The sequence below is a fragment of the Corvus kubaryi genome, unplaced genomic scaffold (assembly GCF_017639235.1).
Source record: "Corvus kubaryi isolate FWS band 111438036 unplaced genomic scaffold, C.kubaryi_AGA036_p1.0 split3-73, whole genome shotgun sequence".
Classification (NCBI taxonomy): Eukaryota; Metazoa; Chordata; class Aves; order Passeriformes; family Corvidae; genus Corvus; species Corvus kubaryi.
In genome coordinates, this window is record NW_024582091.1 from 35,555,524 (window position 1) to 35,578,138 (window position 22,615).

A 22,615-nucleotide genomic window follows, 5' to 3' on the forward strand; every position below is an offset into this window, starting at 1 on the left:
TTACGGTTTTTTATTTTTCGTCTTGATGTGTTTTAAATGTGAGTCCCCGCCGCTGCCAGCGCTCCCGGCCGCTCCCCGCCCCCGGCAGCGCGTTATTCCGAGGCGGGCGGCGGGTCCGGTGGGAAGGGGCGAGGGGGGCGGCGGGGCGGTTGCCAGGGGCGTTCGGGGGAATCCGCTATTTCCCTTCCCCTGTGCTCCCCGCTCGCCCCCGGTCCCTCCCTCGGGCACAGGGGACGCGGAGCGGGTGGATCGGGGGTGGCGCGGGGTACTCGGTGTCCGGCGGCGAACGGTCCCGGCGCTTTGGTACCACCGAAGAAAGGTATAATTACACTACCGGGTATAAATTGACTCTGTGTACCACTGAATCATACTGAATATTTGTAATGTGTTCCTTCCCTAATAGATGCTCTCTATGAATAGAGAGAGTGCCTATTTACTCTGAAATACTTGGCACAGCGAGTGGAGTGTGAAGCATGGAAGAAGTGGCTATTATTTTCCCACCGCCTGTGTGTGCAGCTGTCATTTCTGAGCAACACGTTCCTCGCACATCCCTGCTTCCCAACCTTGCTGATGGTCCGCCCCAGGATTACAACAAGAAGAGAATGGCATGCCGCTGCACTCAGCCAAAACCTTAACACTGTGGTTTGTATTTGACTGAACCCAAGACCTAAGCATTGTGGCTTGGATTAAGTCATTGCAGATAACTGCTATGATGCTTGTTGGTTTTTTTTTTAGCCAGGAGGATGGCTCTTCCCCTGCCTGCTGTGTATTATTTGAATATTCAGTGATGTCATGTTGTTTGACCTCTGCTTAACGCAAGGAATGCCAATGTTTTGGCTTTTGACCTGTGGAAGTATGTTAGTGTTTAGTAAGAGAGACCAGCTTAATGCATCACATTAAGCAATCTGAAATCTGGTAGTTACCTTAAGAGATCTCATCTTTTGTATGTAGGCTTTCCCCCACTACCATTCCCCCTCGCCCCCCACTTCTTCCCATCCCTCCATATCTAGGCATGCTTCCATGCTATGATGCAGCAATATGTATGCACAGGATTCATGAGGGGAAAAGAAGGTCTTCCATGTAATGCCCCAGTAGAACTATTGTACTGTAAAACTGTTACTTATATTCTGCCAGCATTGTACTGTGTCTGGAAAAGTCATTTGGATGTAATTTCTTCTACTTGAAATTCTCCATTAAAAGAAATGAGATTGGCTCTGAAAGAAAAAATAAATCCCAGAGGAATAGTTATGGTGAATAATGTATGTTCCCAAAATCATGAGGTCTCCTAAAATCTGTATTTACTTGAAGGACTCCAGTGGCCTCAGTGCTGGGTAAATAGTATGTGTACCAAACTATGTATGACATGCATACCAAAATGCTAATGTAACCAGGTAAACAGAATGCCTTTTTTAAATGCCTAAATATGGTAGGAGAACATCAGAGAGAGAGAGAGGCTCTAGACATGTTTTATAACTTTCCATGTAAGAGGTTTTTTCAGAGATACAATTTTATTAAACAAAACCTAAGAATCTTACTGACAGAAAAAGTATGTTTAAAAGTAACAAATTACCAGAAAGCCAGGAAATCCAAAATTAAAGGATAAATCTGTCCTAAGTCCTCCCACTGCAGGCCAAGTACAGCAAGCCCCATACACTTGCTGCCCTGAGAAAAACTACTTGAATAGGTGTTTGAATTCAGAACTAATTCTGGTCTTGCACCACTGTGGATCAGGCATTAGCCCACTAAATTAGAAGTTGTGCCAGCACACGCAGGGGGGTAAGAATCAGAGTCCATGGGAGTGCCTTTTGGTCATCTTGGTTTCTGTGTTGTTAGATGTGTCACAATGGGTACCTCATTTATGTGTGTGTATTTACTCACGGGGGCGAAGGGAACCTGGAAGCAAAGGCAGTTCTTTCAGACTCCAGTCAGTCTTCAGCTTATCCTTTCTGATGACAATCCCAGAATCCTCAAGGTTGGAAGAGACCTTCAAGATCATTTAGTCCAACTGGCAATGTGACACCACCATAATCACCCCTAAACTATATCCCCGGATACCACATCCAGGTGTCTCTTGAGAAGGCCACAGGTTGGAGAAGTACATCTTGGCATTGATGCATAAAATGATTAAAATGCACTAATTTTGACTTCCATGCAGGTATTTATATAGCACATGCTTTTAAGATAGTATATTTTTTCTGCTGAAACTAGGAATTCACTATACCGGCCTTGCAGACTTGTTTACACAGCTATATATGGTATGTGTGTGTCTACATCAGCTTCAGTTGGTGAAGTCTTGTAAAATGTACAGGTGTGGATTACTACATTCCTCTCTTGTGTTTTTCCTTCTTTTTTTTTTTCCTGCTTCCCCCCAAAAAGTCACTTGATCAGGTATCAGACATAGTGAAAACCTGGCAAGACTACAGGAAAGTGGCTAGACTTGGAGTGTTTGTGTACTTAAAGAAAGAATCTTGCACATTTTCAACTTTCAGTTACTGATTTTTTTTATAAGAGCAATTGGAGGTCTGAGCCAGGCCTCAAAGCGGAAATCAAAAGCTCCCAGAGAAACATACCCGAGGAATGTGAATCTGATCCAACAACCATACGCAATGCACATACAGTACTGTCAGTCTTATAGGAAGTCTTGCCATATATGGACATCTGGACCCTGAGCTGTTTATCATCACGATAGGCTTGTAGCTGGCTTCAGACATTTCTGTCTTGCCTCAGGTTTAGTGTGCCAATTAGTTCCTTTCCCAAAACGCTCACCAGGATATTTCTTTAAAATTGTAATAAATATATCTCAAAATTCTGAGAGGTCTGGTTAAAGTTACGTTAGTAGGCTTTTGCTTAAAATGCAGATTCCAAGAAAGACTTACTCTGCTAGCTCAGAAATAGACACAGAATAAAAATAAAGAGATTTATTCCATCGTTAATGTGGTTGCCTGGTATTTCTCTTTCTTAGAAGTTATCTGGTAGCTTATTCTACATATCTGTAGGCATAGGAAGGGCTCTGAAGTAGACCACTTGCTGAACTTTTACTCATCCTTTTCTGGGGAGATGCGTGAGCTCATGAATCAACAAAGGCAAAGCAAAGACTACATTTCCCAGGATCTGTCAAGAAACTTATCCATGTTGTGTGATTTCTACTGCTTGGTTAGACTGATACAAAGCTTTTCACCTTGTAGCTGTGACAATTCACGTCAGCTAATCTTACTAATGACAGCCATTAGCTCTTCTCCAAAGTGAACCAGAATAAGAAGGTGGGGAGAGGCAGTGGATATCTTAGGGCCTATAGAAATATTTGCTGCTGAACTGGTGGACCTAGTCCAAATCCCTCAAGATACTGGTTCAGATTCTCTGCTAGCATCAGTTGGGCAGTTCACTAAATGCACTGTTAGCCATCAAAATGCTGGGACTTGAAAAGTTCAAGTCCATTGGGCTAAAGCAAAATCATCAGGTGCAATTCCCATTTGCAGATCTGAGTTTTGTTTTTTTCTGTAATGTCATTCTTTATGTGTTAACGTGCAATATTTCGTTACTTCTAGAGTCATTGAGAATGCTGCTTTAAGCACTTGGCTTTATTCTTAAAAAGTAACTGGAGTTTTGTGAATGTATGTGGTCTTAAACCAGCAAAGTGATTACTGGAAGTAGAATAATCTAAACGGGTATTCAAAGCACAGTTACTATTTGTATGAAAGTGAGATTATAAGTAGTGTGAAGTCAAATGTCCTTTACCTACTGAGCCTCAGATTCAGTTTATCTGATTTTATTCTGAAAAATTTGCCATAGATCTGGTCTTAAAACCACTGTAGGAGCAGCATTCCCTGCATCTGTGAGGAGGCTGGCTGTGTCCTGATTTTTGTGGGGAAGTGTAGAGCCCTTCCTCAGCTCATGAAGGTGAGTATGGAGGGAGGAGGCTTTCACTTGTTTATTTCTCTGATTTGACTGAGGTTCGCAAGCTCTTGCTATAGTAAGTCAGCTGGTGTAGGACTGCAGTGAGTCACTAACCACTCCTTTGACAATTGTCCCATAAATGGTTAACAATTCATAAAAAGTTAGTGTTGCTGGCTGGAGAGGAAATGTGGCCAGGGACTGACTCAGAACATGAACCAGAAATCCTTTTGAGATTTTTAGAGGAACCACGTGGAAAACAGCTGGATGAACACTTCCTCCCACTCTGTGGTGGATTATGTGGGCAGGAATGAATCAGATCTGCTTAGTCTACAATGCATGTGATCTTGTTTTCAGTTTTTCAACCTGCTTTTTTCAGGAGATGTCAGTGTAACTTTCGAGGGTTTGTGGGTTTTTTGCCCCAAGCTGAGCCATCGATGTTTAATTAAAGATTTCACCAAATTAGGGACTTCCCTTGACAAATGCAGTTTGATTTGCCATAAACTATGTGATCTCTTAATTTATATTGTAGCTGCTGTGGAGTAGAGGCCTGGGGAGAATCATGTGGGATACATTTTCCATGTTGTCTCATCGGATAGGGTCAATACTTGTACATGCATGGGTGACAAATAGTGGTTTCTTTGGGGAGAAAAGAAAAGAGAGAAATGTCCCCCCCATTTTTGATGCAACCTCAGTTCACTGACTTTGGTGTAGTGGGCTTTTCTGTTAGCACATTCCTTCCAGAGAAAATGGAGGAATTGGCTTACTATGTAGGTCTGTAATGCCTCCGCAGGACTTCATAAGCACACTGCATCAGCTGACCTGCAAAGGAACATAATGTCCTCAATGCATTGGCACTGATTTTGGAGATTGGATGATTTTTCAGGAAAATGGTTCCCCATGGTTCAGCTGCCAGCTTGGCTGTCTGTTTTTTCAGCAAGTGATGTGTGGTATGTGACCTGTGTAAATACATCTGTACAAGTGACGCAGGCAGGGAAACTAGGATGTAACCTACAACAGCCAAGGTGGCTTCCTTATTGACCCACGGATGTGTGTGAAATTTAGCAACTACTGGGCCAGGTCTGAAAAACATCTTCGACTGCTAATCCCTCTGGTGTTGGTGGGAAATTCTCTGTCAGACCATTTTTCACATGGAGACGAGAAAAGCAGATACTCCAAGAAATGTGCATTGTTAGGGAAGTGGGGACATGTTTAAAATATTTTGATTTCCTTTAGGAACTAATTGAGGAAACCTAGTTGTTTTAAACATCAATGGTCCCAGGTCTTGAGTTTACAACCATGTTGCTACAGATGTCTTATTGATGGGTGGCTTTTAAGTAATAAGCATGATGTTGTAAAAATGGTAGGACTCTCACTAACAGCAAGTGTTTCTGAGCATATTACTCCATTTATAACCCTTTTATTAAAGGGTTTTAAATAGAAATCAAGGTTAGATTTTTACTGTATGGTGTTTGTTTTGGCCATTTTGGACAATGGGGTCATTGTGAAGATTGAGCCTAAGAAGTTATTTGTGGTGCATTTCTTGTGAGGAAGCTATCCAGGGTGGATCTTGTGGAAAAGCCTAACCTTAATAGCGTGGCAGATCTGTATGATTATTTAAGATTCAATTATGACATGGGATGAAAAAACAGTTCATCAACTGCCTTTCTTTATTGCCTAAGCTTTGCAAGGTATTTGAAAATCTTAAATCTGTCCTAAATATTGTTCCTCTGTGAGTTACAAACTTTGTAATAAAAATTTCAGGTGAGTTTTAAAACCATATATGAACCATCCTCCTTATGTCACTCACAAGATAAAGAGGGTTGATTTTCAAATTCCCTGGGAACAGTTTTCCTATTTTACCTTCTTAAATTCAGTGATACCTCACCTAGGCCTTCATATATCTTTATTTTTCTTGATCAAGGGCTTACAAAGAGTGACAGTGGAGTATGAGACTTGGGAAGTGAGCTATTTCTTTTTTGCCATCAAGCTGCCACAGGGGGGAGTAGAAGTTTGGAAAGGACTGTGCTGCCCAAGAAGCCACCGAGGCAAGTGCTGTATTTGTGTGTACCCTGGCCAGTCTCTCACGGCGAGAAAAGCAGGGGCGAAAGAGGAGTGGATGTTCTAGGAATGAAAGGGTTGGTTGGAGAAAGGAGCTGGGATAAGCTGAATAGTTCACTGCTTTGCAAAACCACGCTGTTTTTCTTATTCATTCCGACCAGCTTTTCTGTCCAGGTGTAAGGAGAATGTGACTGAATTGTTTTCCTGCCTCAGGAGGGAAGATGACATGTGGGAGTTGTAAAGTACTTGCAAAATCCCTGCCCATCTGACAAAAGGCTTTTCCCACATTAGGGCTCTTGGTTAATGGAGAAAAAATGCTAGGCAGAGGCAAGGCAGAGGACACAGTGAGGAAAAGTTTTGCCAACTTGATAGAAAAGGGTTGTTTTTGTGGGACTGTTAGTGTTGGTGAAATCCACCCTGTCTGCTTCATGATGAGTAACTGGACTCTCTATGGGCCCTGTGCAGCCAGGATGGGGAAGGGGGATGTGTTCCTCGTGCCTCGGCCCTGGCTGCAGGCTTGCTCTCTTGTCCCTTGTGTGACCACAACTGCTCTTGCAATGCACAGTCTGAAGCACTAGCGCAGCTGTCAGCCACCATCCTGCCCTGCCAGTGGATTTGGTACAGTTCTGCAGGGGAGGGATGTGGCCAGAGATGGGGTTGTAAGAGCGGGAGTTGAAGGAGTGGGCTTGGATTTTGGAGTAATACAAGAGGGTGGAAAGGGACTTATCGCTCCTGTTAGCTTCTCACCCATGTGCTGTATTTGAGCATGTCCCCAGAGAAAACCAGCCAAGGTGCTGAGTGGGAAAGGCTAAACAGGGCTGAAGAGAGAGGTGCACACGTGTTTGTGTGGGAAGGGTTGCGGTGGAGTGGGGCGGAACGGAGGAAGTGGAGAAAATGGTGTGTGAGGAGAGTGGTGTAGATGAAGCAGCCAAGGATGAGGTGGGCTTGGCAGCTTCCTTCCCACTGCCTTTACAGTATTTCACCACCAAGAAACCGTGCTCAGGTCAGTACAACCACGGGAAAACTCATTTTCCAGAAGAAGAGAGAGGTGTCTGCAGTGAAGTCTGGGTGCTCCTGTTTTCCACACCTTTGGAAGCCAGTCCTTGTTTTCTCTTGCCCTGCTGCACTCAGGACCAAGCCGCATTGAGGGGTACAGTGGAGACACTACAAGTTTCTTGCTTTTTGGGTCTGTGTTAGGGAGTTTTATCACTGCACAACCTAGTCAACAATTTTTGGGAAAGAACGAAATAATTTTCAGGAACTTGTTAATGATCAGGAGAACAACTGAAAGGAGTGGATCAGGCACATTTTCTTTTATAAGTCCTCAGGATCTGAGTGCACAGATCTGTAACAAGGTAGGGTAAGTGAGAATGAAGGAAGAATTAAAGGAGAAACACACATGCTTCTGTAACCTGAGAAATAACAGTAACACGTGCTAAATATGTTATTTTAGAATACAGAAGAGAATATGGCAGGCAAGTCTTTGCTTTTGGTTTTAACGGCAAAAATAGGTTGGGAAGAAAAACCATTATTTGGGTAACACTTTTTTGTGCATTTTGTATATCTGTGATTCCTGGACTTTTGAACTATCATCAAAAGGAGCCTGAGTGAAATCCACATTCTTTGTGTTTAGCATATTGATAAATTCAGTGTCTGCTCCACAACCTTGTTCTTAACAGACACAAAAAAGAGAATTATTGGTCCAATTTCCAAATAAGACATAAGGAATTTGCTTATGCTTTTGGGAGGTAATGTGCCTAGGTTTGAGTGGAACTTTGTTAAGTATAATGAAATTCTCAAGGAATGCAAGGCTGGTTTTGCTCAACAATAAACATCCAAGATTAAAAAAATATACATTTTCCAAACTTATGCCTAAACCTCAGGTTTCTTGTTTTTAATTAGGGTGGTTGTTGCAAATTCGGAAAGTTAACCAAACATAAAAATGCAAACAGAAAATGATAAAATTAAATAAATTCAGAGCAACTTTTAATTTTTCCCTTAGTTATAGAAGGGATTAAAGTCAGAAGCACAGTGAAGCTTGTACCACAGTTTACTGCACTCACCCTGACTCTTGCAGTAATAAAACCCTGGAGAACACTGACCTGAGTCAGTGTCACAGTGTCACAAAGCCTAGGCCCTGTCAGAGTGCTTTTACAAAACACAGTGTCAAGATATTAATTCTGGACATGGCATGTGTTTTGTAACATTTGAAGAATCAATACATGTACAAAGACAAAACCAAGAGCAAAACCAGCATTAGGTGCTTTGTAATTCCAGTTTCTATGGGTTTTCCATTTTCCACTTTATTCTTTTCAGGAGAGAAAAGAAAAAGAGAGTAAGTAAGTTTGAGGGAAATTGCAGCAATCTTTTTTGAGTCCAACACTTCTACTTGATATGTCAGCCCTTCTGTTTTGACTCTTGATTGTGGTTTAGGATGAATGGACAGCATAGTCGCTGTAGTGTAATTGAATCATTCTTCTCGTTGAAAAGGAATAGATGTGTGTTTCTGCTGCTAGAGGTGACAGGTTTGTTCCTGCAGAGTCTTGATTTTACATTGTGTCCAGAGCTGATTCCTTGTGCACTTTTGACATTTTATTATATAATTGTGTCAAGAAAAACACACATGCTGTATTTCAAGTCAAATTAGGTGAATAGATGAGGTGTCTAATTTTTATTTCTTGAAGGCCACCAGATCAAATCTTGCCAAAGTTATGTTTTCACTCAAAATTCCTTAATTTTTCCTGCTTTTGCTTCAGGCAAACACAGAACAGTACATTCTCATTATTTAATCATTAAAGAAAAATAATCTTAATATGAAAACAAAAAAAAAGCACCAAGGTAACAAGATGTTCTCTTCTACAGATATTTATCAAGAAAGCTAAGCAGGAACATAGTTGCAGGAGTTAAAACATATTTGATAATCCTAGAATAAGTGAACCAATGCATTAGAGTTTTGGGGAGAATTAAGATGGGAATAACAGGAAAGCTGGAGAGAAAAAAATTCCCCAGGTTAAGACAGTAGAGTGCCCAGAATTTTTGTGAAGAGTTGATACTGGGACACTTCTGGTGAAAATAGACCTAGGGTGATCCTCTTACGTGATGACTGCACTTGCTTGGAAGGAACTTTTGAATTTGTAAGTAGGTGTAGGGGAGGAGATAATTGTTAGACAAAATACAGCACCCAGCTGTAGATAGCTTCAGCAGATTGACCATGGGGCAGTAGTGACACTCTGCCTGACCAGCTGTAACATGTCATCCCCAGAGCATGAGGGGTAAAACTTTCTTCCTTGCCTGCCTCTGCCCTTTGCACCTTGCAAAGTATTCACTTACTTTTGCATCATTTGTGCATCAAATCCCCGTTCATTTTGGAAACTTTCTCCTTTTCCTGACCATCATTTTCCCCGATTGAGTTCCAGTGCCTTTTCACCACCTTTCCTCATTTTGCCTGTGTGTTCAGTGAACTGCATCCTCTCGAGCATAGACGCAAAGCTGGCTGTCGCTCTTCACCACTGCAGCCCACGTTCCCACAAGCATCCTTTTCTGTCTCCAGAGCAATGCTCTCCTCCTCAGTCGGTGACTCCTTGCTCTGCTTCTGAGTATGAGCTGATAATTAAGACTACCTTTGCTAGCCTAGGTGACAAGTTTTCATAAAACAGTGTATAGGTGAATGTGGAAGACTTTTGGGAAGGCCATCAAAGGGTCTTACAGATTTGTTTAGCCTGTACCATAGCTTGGAGTATGTTGTTAAAACAACTCTGCTTTCCAAGCTGGGAAGGTCACTGTGTTTCTTTAGAATATTTTTGGAGATGTTTCTGTGGTTTGTCAGATCTAAAAATAAACTATGATCAACACACTTTAAAATAATGACGGCTTTTTTTTTTTTTTAAGAGTATATAAGGCAATTAGATATTTGTTTTCCAGTTGGAAAACCAGTCAGAACTACACACAGGCTATGAAAATCCCCTTCAGTATTCCAGGACTATTTTTTTGGTGTGTCTTCAAAATTGTGAGCATCTGCTTGCCTATCTGTTCATCTGTCTTATGCAGTTTATAGAGCCTATGATTTTCTCAACTGAGAGACAAAGACACCAGGAACATTTCTAGTCTTTTCTTCTTAAGTTTCTAGGACAACTGGGGAGCTTTGATTGAAATTTGTTTTCATTAGAAAGAGAAATCCTGATGAAATAGACCCTCTGCATTTCTTGTGTTGATTTTCAGCAAAATGAAGCTGAGAAAAAAATCGGAATTCTTTTGTTCTGAAACATGTCAATGATTTGGTTTGATTTTGGAAGGGAGAAATGTTGGGGGAATTGATTTCGAATCCTCTTTGTGTTAATGACCTACTGGTCTTGATTTTTTTCAAAAACACTTTTAAAATTTTCACTTTGAGTGACATTTTTTTAATGTCTATCACTGTAAGTAGGGCTGCAGACATGTTTGGAAAGCCAGTGTTCTTCAAAGAGCAGAAAAAACATTTTCTGGCCCACATCAGGGAACACTTAAAAATACTCAAGGATTTGTTTAGACTCATGAAAGTCTATTATGTAAAAGCAAATTTGGTAATGCAGTTTTACCATTTTCTGTCACTGTAGCTTTTACTAAACCAAATCCCACTGTGAGTGTCTGCAGTACAGAGCCCTAGGTTAGGCAGTTCAAAGGGTCAGTGTTGGGTACAGGCCAGTGAGTCCAGCAGGTAGGGATCAATCACTGATGGCTGCCTTGGAGACCTTCAGCCATCATTCTGCATTTTCTGTGCTTTCACGTGAGTCCTGTACTTGAGTGTACAGTTTAGTTAGGAGTGTGGGTGGAAGCTTTGCTACCTGTAAAGAAACAGTAGTTGTTTGTCGTGCTTTTTCTCTTCTGGAGTTGCAGGGGGAGTTTCTGAGGCACAGCTGCAGGGATTGAGTCTGGTAAGATCTTCTTTGGAGACCCGAGGGTACCAAACTGTTTTCTGATGGCCCTCGCACACAAGGACCTTACCTCCCCTCACAGCTGCTTCCGGACCATTTTGTGTTTCTTGAGTTTAATCTAAGTGTTCTAACACTGAACATCTCTCCAAACTAGTAATATTTGGGTTTCTGCCATAAGCCCTCAAGCATGGCCCAGAAGGGTGATGTGCCAGAGACATTTTCAGAGGGCTCTAGTGTAGACTGCGTTGCTAGTGCCTGCAGGGCAGAGGGCTGCTGCAGGTTATTCCTTCAGGGGTTTTTCCTGCCTTTCACAGCCATGGGCAGTAGCATTCAGCACTTGTCAGTGTCACCAGCAGCTGCCCTTGTAGACTCCCTGCTTTGCAAAGTGGCATGGGGAAGAGCTGAGGGGAGAGTATTATCTACCTGGTCTGCTACCTCCAGAGTACACAAGTTAGGAAAGCCACCCCTGCATTTGATGAAAGAAGAAGAAGCAGCATGACCTCTCTATCTGTGCACTGATTTAAATCCCATCCTATTTTAAACCCCATTTTTGACAGTGAGTCTTATCTAAAATTGGCAGAAAAACAGAGGATGTTGCTTCTCATCAGGACAGAGCCAGCATTTAGCTTTCTTTCAAGTGGCGCAATAAAACATGGGAATAGACTTCAGCTTCCCATGTTTTAATTCTTGTTTTTTAATCCCTGTTTTCATTTTTGAAACTATTTGGATCCAAAAAGTATTTTTTTTCTCTTTCCACTTCTGATTTGTTTGTTGGACCGCTGCCTGTTCACCCTATTTGGATGTCAAGAGACTCTCTATTTTTCCATTTCTGGAATAGTCATTCACGACTCAGTGTTTCTTGTGAAAACCCTCAGAATTTACAGTGTGTTTATTGGTCTCTCACTAACTGCAGTTTCTCTCTTGTAATATATTGTTTCAAAGTTTCTCTCAGATACTGTTATATAGATTTGGTTCACAAAAGAATTCTGTGGTAAGCCTAAGAGTTTAAGAGAGCATCTTCCTAAAAGATCTAGCTAATAAGCTAATTAAAATGTAGGGATTTATATAATTTGTTGAACTAGTAGGTTTGAGGCATAATTGATGGGGTAAGACATTTTTAATAGTAAACTAATGTGCAAAGGATACCAGTTGTGTGCAGTGTTGCAGGAATGCCCAGTAAAACACAGCTTCTGTGTGAAGAGACCATTCTTGGGTCCAGATTTTGCCAATTGTGCCACACAGATTAAGAGCAGGTTTGTGCAAAAGAGCTTGTAAAATCTGGTAAAATAGGGGAGAACCAATAACCTGGGATGGATATTTCCTCAGAGTGCAGGTAAGGTGGTTTACTTTAGGGGTGTTGCTGTTGAAAGGAAGACTGAGGAAGAAGAGGTGCGTGGCATAAACTGGAGCAGAAATAACAAGAAAGTAAAGTGCTGAGGGGGAAGTTCAACAAACTGTAGAGCAGAAAAACGTGTGGAGCAGTTACTGCAAGAGCAGACTATGGTGGGTTTTGCACCAGGACCAGTTGCTGTTCTGCCCAACACCTAATTATCCTGGTAAAGCAAAACATTAATGGACTTCACCATTGACTTTTTTTATTTTTACAGCTATGTAAGTTGAAGGAAGCTGTAGAGGCTAATAGCTGGAACATGCTACAAGTGTGTGAGAGGGCCAGGGCCACTGAACAGTGCAGTGAGGCAGGAGAGGTGGATGGGAATTGGTATACTCAGTCCATTAAATAAAAAATCTGCTAGATCAGACCTGTCCTATGACTCCATTTTTCGTTTTACTTCCTTTCTGTCTCTCATTAAAGTGTACAGCTTTAGGGTAGGTAGGCACTTTTGGGGGACTGGCTCAGACAAGGAAAACTGCATATAAGATTTTGTTTGAGTGCTACTCTTTAAGCCTAATGAGCTGGTTCATTGAACTATTATAATAATTGTGGTTTAGACATAGCTTAGTTTTAAGCCTGGGCATGAAATAATTCTTTTCTAAAAATCAAGATTGTTTGTGAATCTTTCTTTTCCTGCTGTGGTTCTTGCTGAGTTTTGTCCAGGATATCTCTGGAACTGTGAGCTCCAGATATATCACAAGACAGCCTGTGTTATGTTTAAGAAGAAAATGCTGGAGGAGATGGCTAAATGTGCATGCATACTTCTGGGTGTTCATCAGCACAGATTCCAAACATCCTTTTTGGTTGCTGATCACTGATTAGCAGCACAAACAAGATAGATACCTTCAACCACTAGAAGTTATCCCTCTTTCGCTCTCATGGTCTCTCTAGACTAGAATTTTGTAAACAGCCAGATGCAGATTTGTTTCCAGGGATCTCACAATCCAGGTTTTGGTCCCAACTATAGTTATTTAAAGCCTATTTAGACTCTCTTGAAAGATGGATTTATAAAGAAAATGTTGACAGATCCTGGCATGCCATGGATAGTATTGGTATCCTCTAGTAGTCTTCCTTCAAATGTTCAAAGCAGCATTTTTTCCTTTGGTGCAAACATCAAAAATGTGGACAATTTTTTTTCCTAAACTGGGACAACATCTGTGTTTCCACCATTTCTGTGGGAATGCAGTACACCATTTCCCAATTTTATTAAAAACCACCTTTCTGGCTAAAGTGTGTGCCACTGTAAGCACTTTCACTCTGTCTCATATATCTTGTTCTAGGAAACTGAGTCTGCCTTTTTCATTCCTCCAGGACTTTCTTCATGTGAGGAGTATAGATGAGAACTGTGTTTTTTCCCTCAGAATGCCTTCAAGTTGTTTGTCTTCCTAACCTAGACATCTGAAGTGTTTCCAAGTAGCTAAAGACTCTCAGTGATAGTAAGGTTTTACTGACACTTATGTTGCTTGTTGACCCAAACCAAAATTGATGATGATTATAGTGAGCTCTGACATCTGGAAAAAGTTATGCTGAAGCCTGGCTGCAGTTTAGTTCTTTACCTTTTGGGACAAGCTGCTTGCATTTGATCTGGGTTGGAAATCTTGAAATCAGATTTGGATGGGCATGTGGAAAGAAGGATATAAGAGAAAATGGAGAAAATGCAGAAGGATCTCACTATTTCCATTGCTGCACTTTTAAATTCTGCCCAGGTGAAAGGAAGGCACCCATCTAATGTCAGCGTAAAGGCTTATCAATGCAAGGTAAAAGTTGCATGTTAAAATGGGTATCCATGTTCTATGAGCAGTTTGTTCATAAAGCAGTCTTCAGTGCCTGACAGGAAGACTGAGGAAAGATATGTGCTGGCTCATCAGATCCCACTCTGAGCAATAAAGTTCTTTCCAAAGAAGGAACTAGTCTTCTCTGAGCCAGACAAGGGCAAAACTTATAATCCTCTCAAAGTTTTACTTAAGAGTTTGTGAAAGGGCTTGGCCTTGCCTACATGCCTCTCCTCACAAATGGAAATAGGCAGCTCATCCAAAGGAGTGGCCTTATTTACATGGAAACTGTTTTACGTAAGAAGAGAAGGCTGGTCCAGCAAAGGTGTGGTTTTATTTACATCCATGCTCTTCCCTTATGATTGGAGTGTGTTTGGAAGGTGTGGTCTCATTTACATCCCGCCACAACTGCCTTTGGCTTCTCTGGATTCCACCCTTGCCTGTGGCTGGAAAAGGAGCTCCTGCAAGCAGAATAAACAGCTGTGTGAAAAACATGATTTTTCTGCTTCTGTTTCTTCAGTGTATGCATTCCTATTGGTACGTACCTGAAAAGGGAAGGCCACATTCCTGGGGAGAGAGTTTTGGGTCTGCATAAGTGTGTGCATGTATGTTCATATGTGTGTATGTGCTTCAAATACCAAGATGAACATACCGGGTTTTTGTGCTGCCCTGAGTGTTGGAGGGTGCTAGAGCTCTTTCTGAAGAAAGGTAAGAAAAATCAGTTCTTCAAAATGGCTTTTTTTTCTTTTTTTTTTTTTTAAGTTGCATATACAACTTTTTAAAGGTGCTGTTGACAGCCCTGGAAGAAGGCCTGTCTTTGGGGTGTGCGTGTGCCTGTGTGCGCATGTGTGGCATTTCATGTAGTCACTCGCATCAAAGTGAAGCCAACATAAACATGGTAGCAGCATCTCACATAATCTCTGAACCAGGACAGCAGGCTACAGCAAAGGACATGCAGGGCAGTCAGGCACTGACTATGGTACATGCAGTTGCCATTCAATAGTCAGTCCCTTCCTCAACTGGTATATCGTGTATATTCAGCTGTAGAGTCCATGCTACCTTGTGCCAGGAAGCAATTCAGCCTCTACTGGCCTCTTTCTGTGTTAACTTTGGGATGCAGATACATTGGTAGCAGAAAGTGGACTGGAGGAACTCTTGCGTGTGGGTTGTGGAGCATCCAGAAAGTTTTCAAGTTGCTGTTGACTTGGCTGGATTGAATTTACTGGGATTGCTCTAGTCCTTCCCTATTTTTATTCTTGCATCCATGGCTTATCAGGCACCATCTTTGTTCATTCCAGGCAATAAGAAAGACAGAGGGTATAAGAGGCAGTTTGCTGATTTTTCTCTTCCTTTGTTTTCTAAGAAGGAAATTAAAGTATCTTGAATCTACAACACCCTGACAATTGGTCCAGATGCACGTACATTTAGTGTTATTTTCACTGAGAACAGAGCTGTGGTGCTGCTTACATTGTGGGTGGAGAGTGGACAGAGAGTCCCTTCAAGCCCTGATGTGTGACTGTGTCCGAAAGCACTGAATGCTGGTGGAGCTGTGACCAGCGCACTGGGACTGGCTGCCCCTGCCGTGTTCTGGGATTACTTTGCTGTGACATGCTGTTGCTTAGCACAGGGCACTTCCAAGAAGCCTTGTGTGGGGATGTGCAGGTCACTATCCAGTTCTCTAATTCTTCCTGCTGTCTCTGCTATATCTGATTATACTCCTTAACTCAGGACAAATATCTAGGCATGACAGCCTAAAGATACTAATATTTTTTAAGTTAGACTCAGAACAATTTTTCAGCTTTAGATACCTCTGAATACTTTTATAAACACCTGACAATGACCCATTTCTCCTTTTCCTGCAGAAACTTGGTGGAACTGGAAGTCTAGCTATCTGCCGCACTCTGGTTTAGGAGATGAAAATTAATAAAATATTTCCTCTCTCTTTCGTAACCAAGGCAAGCTGAGGTGCACAAAAATAAGTACATGCTGGTCCACCACAGGAGGAAAAGTGTCTGGCATTATGTCCCTGGATTGCAGACACGCAGGAGAGCCAGAATGTTTGTCATCAGGATCCCTTGCACGTACTCTGGAGCCACAGCTGAAATTTTTAAGTTACACTCACACATTGCACCACTCGTGAAGACACGTCCTCCAGATGATGTAAACTAAGTGAGTGATGCATGCTGAGGACACCGCTGTACAGAGACCTTTAGACACCTGAGGCTCTGACTGGTCTAAACTGCCATGGCAGAGCTGTGTAAGTTAGCCTGGACTGTGTGCTATGCTGTTCCGCTTCTCTGGAGCCAAACTAGGATGTTTAAATAAGGCTTCTGAATCTCTACACTACCTTGCATTCATGTCTTAGGCTGCACTAAGAGACATACCCCTCATTTTTAAAATTGGCATAGGTTTCAAAACACAAGGGTGCTTTATAAAATTCTCTGGCTTCTTGATCTTCCTCTCCTCCTTGAACGTTCTTCCTCAGGCTTAGCTTCCCTCCTTCGTCCCCAGCATTGCGCCTGAGCAAACACTGGTTACATCTATGTGGGCAAGGGAAGGTGTCTGCCCCCAAAGGCAGCTCTTTGGTGAATGTCCTGCAGCTGTTCCCCGTGTCCTGACAGACGTGATAGCCCTTCAGCTGCTGTGCATACACCAAAATAGATTGTTTCTCCTGTCAGAGGAAAAGATGGCAAGCATATAACTTAAGGAAAAGGGATCCAATGGGAGATAAGAGTGTAGGAGACATTGCTCCGTTCTATATTTGGAATTGGTTACGTATGCGTGTGGTAACCCAAATGATGGGTGGACTGCACTTTCTCATTACCATAATTACATTTCCTTTCATAGCTAGGGTTGGGGATGCATCCAGACGTTGCAGAACACATCAGTAGATTTAGTGTGGCTTACTCAGTCTCCATTTATCAGACTGTATCCCAATTATGTTACATTTAGGAAACAGAATAATTTTCTGGTTATAACACATGGAATTTGTGGCATTCTAATCCTAGTCATCCTGCTGTATGACCTTGGAGAAGTTGTTTTACTACTCTTTGATGGTAAAAAATTAACTCGCCCCATGGATGGATTTTAATACCATGCCAAGTTTAAAAAAAATCTGAAGCTAAAGTTAGCCTTCTAAATCCATATTTAGGGGCTAAATGGGATGACTTGTTTCCACAATCCCGAGCACCCAGCAACCATCTCCCGCTGAGGCCAGCTAGAGATTTTGGATGTTTAGCAGTCTGAAACATGGAGCAAAATAAGAGTGAAAGCAGCTGCTTGTGTGCACATGAGGAGGAACTCACTGTTGTGGTATGGTGAAACAGGGACAGCAGTCTGTCTTTCCTGAGTGGTTGTCACAGTCACAGCAGTGAGGAGATGTAGGTGGGATTAAGCTCACTAATTTTGTTGTCTAAAAGTGGAATGTCTGCCTTAGGCTGGCTGTTAAAGAGCTCTTAAGTAGATCTCTTAGTTCAGTGAATCCAGAACAGCTCTCAATCAGGACATCCCCTGATGTGCCATTCTCCACAACTATCTGGATGTGGGATGAGTTATCCTCTGGAGGCACTCAGCCCTGTCCATGGAGTTAAGCACTTCATAAATGTTTAGATGGCTTGCTGGGGGTCTGCTGACTGTAAAGTCAGCGGGTGACTTACAGTGCATTAGGTAAGTCCAAGGGTGTGTCAGAGCTGCCCATAGCTGCAGAGAATGGTGAAACTCTATCACAGGCCTGAGAAGTTTGATTGTGAAAGTTAGGAACAAGTGAAAGCAGGGAGAAATAGTTGAGCCTTGTAAAGAAAAGGAAATATAAACTCGACTGTAGTCATTGAAAACCTATTTCACATTGATGGCATGGTTTGTTTCCACTGGAGCGCTTTGTTCTGAGTGTTTGAGGTGGAAGATTAATTTTCCCACGGGAGAAATAAGCTTTGAATAAGTCAGCTAAAATGGATTGTTCTTACATGCACCACACATCTATAGGAGAAACAGAAGACGTTTACATGCTCCCTGAGGAGGAACTATGACAAGCAGACAATTAACCAATTCCCCCGGATCCCCAGATTTAAAGAACCACGTAATGGCTTAATTGAGTTGAGTTGCTGAGAGTGCAGCACTGCCCTGAGATTCGTGCTGTGAAGTGCACGATTCCCAGATGCATCCTTCAGGTTTTAAAGAATTGACTTTCCATGCTAATTGACCCAGATGTGCTTGGTTTTACCTCACAATCTCCACTTCATTTAATTACTATTAAAGAGAAGGGAATGAGAAAAAAGGGGACTCCATTTGTTGCATTTATTATGTTAAAAGGAAGCTTTCCTAGAGCAACATTTTGTAGTGTTGAACAAACCACTCAACTTCAATTGGAGCAGCATTTATTTCACCCCTTTTTTTTTTTTTTAATTTCCCAAATGACTGAGCATGTATTTTTCTGGGAGTAGAGAATATTAGTCAAGCCACTCTACTTGGCAAAGGAAGAGTAAGCATCATCACCAGAAGAAATGAAGGCAATACACATAGAAGGATGTTGTCTCAACTGTCTGACTAGGCAGGGCTGAGCAGCACAGGATGAGTTTTGAGGACTGTCATGCCTTGGTGCAGTGCTGGTCCACCTGAACAATCAGTAAATCAAGAAAAAAGTCATGTTTTAGCTATTTATATCTGCTAGAAGGCAAGGAGACAAGTTTGAGAAATAGGCTTTGCAATGTGAATCAGCAGCTGAGCCCTTCCATGTACCAGGCCAGTAGACACCTCGTTTTGGAAAGATATGGTCATCTTTTATGTATGTGTAAATGATCCTGGAGTGCACAGAGCAATTGATGTAAGACTGAGGCTCCTCGTGCATTCTGTGTGTGTGCAGAACCTGTTTTTTTTTCCTGATCAATTCACAATGCTTAATTCATTTACAAATCAAGTATATCTGTGTGATAGGGAATGAGTCTACCTCTGTAGCTAAGTTCCTGGAATACCACTGGAGGCATTCTTCTGTAAGGATGCTGCTCTCTACCTGGTTAATGACTTCAAGCTTATCTCAAAGAGTGCCAGCAAGAGGCATGTTGAGGAACTTCTGTACATTCATATTTAAACAGGCTGTGTATCGCTGAAATTAGCGGAGTTCATCTGAGTTTCCACAGTTGTTAGGGGAGCAGAATTTAGCCCGATGCTTGTGATAAGCCATGTTTTGTACCATCCAGTCAAGTTATGGAGCTCTGTTGTGAAGGTGTTCAAGAAGTTTGCTTCTTTGCTAGTTGTATGCCATATATGGTCAGCTCAGCTGTGGCTTTTTTTGTTGCTGTTTTCTTTTTTTTTAACTTAAGAAGGCTCGCCTCCAAACTGCTGAATCATATTGCAACCATAGACCTGGTGACTTTTCAGAATTTGAATCATAGTTGGGCTCCCTGGATATCAAGCTGCGAAGCTACACGTGGGCTCAACAGTTTGGCAACCACCAAGTACAGCTTTGGCAGCATTATATTCACAGTCCAGATGTTGGATGGTTCAGCCACAGCATACAGCATGTTAGAAGGGAGAGAGCAACAGCATGACTCAAAATTGCTGTTTACTCTACTTAATTTAAATACCATTGTTTGTACTGTTCTCGATGATTAACCTGGATATTAAGAACAAGACTGCTCTAGATCTATATCCCAACCCAGAAGAAAGTCTCATGTAACAACCCCACATAAACTGAGAAGCCTTTTTTTTGGATGTTTTGCTGCTGTATTCTTCCTGCCAAGGTCTTCTGTGAAAAGCTGTCCCAGTTAGGGCCACTTCTGAAGTCAGCTATAGATATATCAGGATTACCAGAAAGCACCAAGGTCCTGTGAAACCTGGTCCAAGGAAATAAAAAAGTCAGGGTGGTACCTGAGATTTGTAAATGTAATATGATCATGTTTTGACTTAATGTTCTGCTTTTACCTGACAAGCTTCAGTGATTAATTGCTTAGCAATAATTAGTCAGACTGCAGACTTAGTTGAGCTCCTTCTTGCACGTGCTTCATTTTAAATAATGTTCTGTATTTAAATGGTGTGCTTTGAACTTACTGAAGTTTTGTGCATGTGATACAAGAAGCTGAGGAGAGTCTTGGTAATTTGATTCCTTTATCAATATTTCTTAAGGAGTAGAAAAATTAGTCTGTGAAAACAGCTACTGTTGTTTTGCAGGGCATTTAAAACAAAGACCTTTATTTTTTTATAGTGAACACTACATCTGGAAAGGAACAAACAGTGAATCACCTAGTCCAAATTACTTTCTTATGTCCGCAGAAAACATGCTGACAAAGGTTTCAGGGTTTTTTTGTTTTGTTTTTTGAGAATGACTGTGAGACACATGGTAACAAATTCTTCATTAATTAGATCTAATTTATTTCAGCAAAATCCTAAACTTGAAACCTAGACAGACACAAAAATAGGGAACTTGTTTAAAAAACACTTGCAAAATACAAGAAAGTTCCAGTAAAAATGTGACTATTGGAGGTTCATCCTTCAGGCAGGGCTGGTGATTCCTCTCTGCCTGTTGTGCTGAAACTGAGCCCTGAAGGTAAAATACCTGGTAATATACCAGGGATTTTTTTGGCCGAAGGGTTAAACTGAGCATCTTTGTGGGAAGACACTACTGGAGCTGTGTAGGACTTGTGCTAGGGCAGAAGACACCACAGAGGTGAGCAGAAGGCAACTTTTTTGTGCCAGTCTCTGTACTGAGCAGATAGACAGGAGGCACAAGGGGAATATTTTATCAAAAGAAAGAAGGGATTTAGGGACAAGGAGAAGGGGTTTTGGGAAAAAAAAAGGGCTTCTTGGGGTCTGTGACATGGAAAAGAGAATAGTTCAGTTGTTTTGATACGGAGGAAGAGTCCTGAAGAGAAAATTAGCAGAATGGGATGAAAATATGAAGGTACCAACACAACTTTTTGGTTGTCTTGCTTTGTATTTCTGCAGCTGTGGTAAAACTGAGTTCCTCAGAGGAGAACATTAATGGAGCAAAACAGCACAGGCCCTCGAAACGGAACGAAAAGACTGGAAGGAAAGAAGACCTAGGCAAATAATATCATCAGAGAGTTCAGTGACAGCAAATTGAACTGGCGAAAGAGCCTGGAAGTTCTACAATATTCTTTTTTTCAAGGAATATGTATCATATTTATCTAAATAGAAAGTAGTAATCTTTTGCACTGTTCTGTGTAATTTCCATTTCCCACTACAATCAGCTACCTGAATGCTCATTTATTAAGAAGAACAGAAAGGGTTTGAATAGAATTTTCCATGAACATTTTATTGCAAGAGGTGAGATCTACAGGAGGAATTAAGAAAACTTCAACCAATAAAGGCCTTGCTTCACAGATTCATGAAGGTTCTTCAGTTTTCAGATGGGAGAAAGCAGGCTCAGATAAGACGTGTAAGTTCAAGTCAGAAAACTTCACCCTCAGTGGGTCTAACTGTCAAAGCAATTAAAGCATCTCTTGTGATGTGTGTTAATTATTATTTATTTCTTATCTAGCAGCCCAGTAAAGAAATACTGAAATACCTGAAGATCAGCTCAGTAATGGAGTTGTACATTATTGTGGTCCTGTTTATGACAGCAGAAGGTCGGGTCAGAGATTGACTGGTTATGTTGACGGTTTGTGTTAGTACTGTGATACAGAAATATTTTGCTTTTGCAAAAGCAAAAATAATTCTCCCAGGAATAAGTTGCAGAAAAATGTATGTGATATTTTTATTCAAATGAAATATATTCCACAATTTTTATTAATAGAATTGGAAAGGAACTAGAGGAAACTTTTAAAGCCAGAGTGCTTTGTTTCTTAGGAACCAGAACAACCATAATGAAAGCAGATGCTTACCTGGCATACAAGATTCACCACTTAAAACATCTAAGCAGAAAAAGGCTTGCTGTGTTCCTAGAATTATGAGATACAGATCAAGTGCTTAAATCAGTCAAAGACTTAGTCATACTTGGTTCAAAGAAATCTGTGTGCTGCTTCATGTCTGCCTAGATTCTGAGCTATTAAGTGTCTTAAATACCATTAATCCTATTCTGCATTTTATTTTTAGAGCATAATATTCTCATACCACAGTTATCAGAAATTTTGCCTCAAATGTTTCATAATATACAATTCCAGGGGGTTTATATGTGTGCTTATAGATGTCATCAGTTTAATCATGTGGGAAGGGAAAGTGCTAACTCTCATTAAACCCTGTGCCACCTTATAGCAGGCTAGAAAGACATTGTTGAAATGTGGAATCCCCAGGAATACTCTCACTTTCCTTGGGCACACTGACTGAGGGTATTGCACCAGGTGCAACACAGGATTTATCAAGAAACTTTATTCTCTAAGTAATAATTTCTAGCCAGATACCTCAATTTAAATACCTTTTAAATGGGAAAGCAAATCCTAGAATAATTCCTTATCTTTACTACAAATTCCTAACTCCACAGTATATTTGGAAGAAAAGAAGACATAGGTAAGGGACTGAGAACTACAAAGAAGCCCTGAAGCTCTACTCCTCTCCCCCTGAATTAACAACATAACTAACAAATTGGTTGTGTTACCTCAAGACAAGAAACATGCAGTGTGTACTGAGAATGCTCAATT

The 22,615-nt window shown here is 41.3% G+C and overlaps 1 long non-coding RNA gene across 2 annotated transcripts in view; it reads left to right on the forward strand.

Moving 5' to 3' along the window:
- The window catches only part of LOC121659356, a 22,105-nt gene extending 608 nt beyond the window's left edge, over positions 1-21,497 (forward strand). Inside the window, exons 2-3 of one of the 2 annotated variants that reach the window (XR_006014294.1) lie at positions 404-16,196; positions 20,964-21,497. This is a non-coding gene — a long non-coding RNA (uncharacterized LOC121659356). The remainder of the gene's footprint in view (positions 1-403; positions 16,197-20,963) is intronic. The other variant, XR_006014295.1, reaches the window with a different exon arrangement.
- The last annotated feature ends 1,118 nt before the right edge of the window (positions 21,498-22,615 follow it).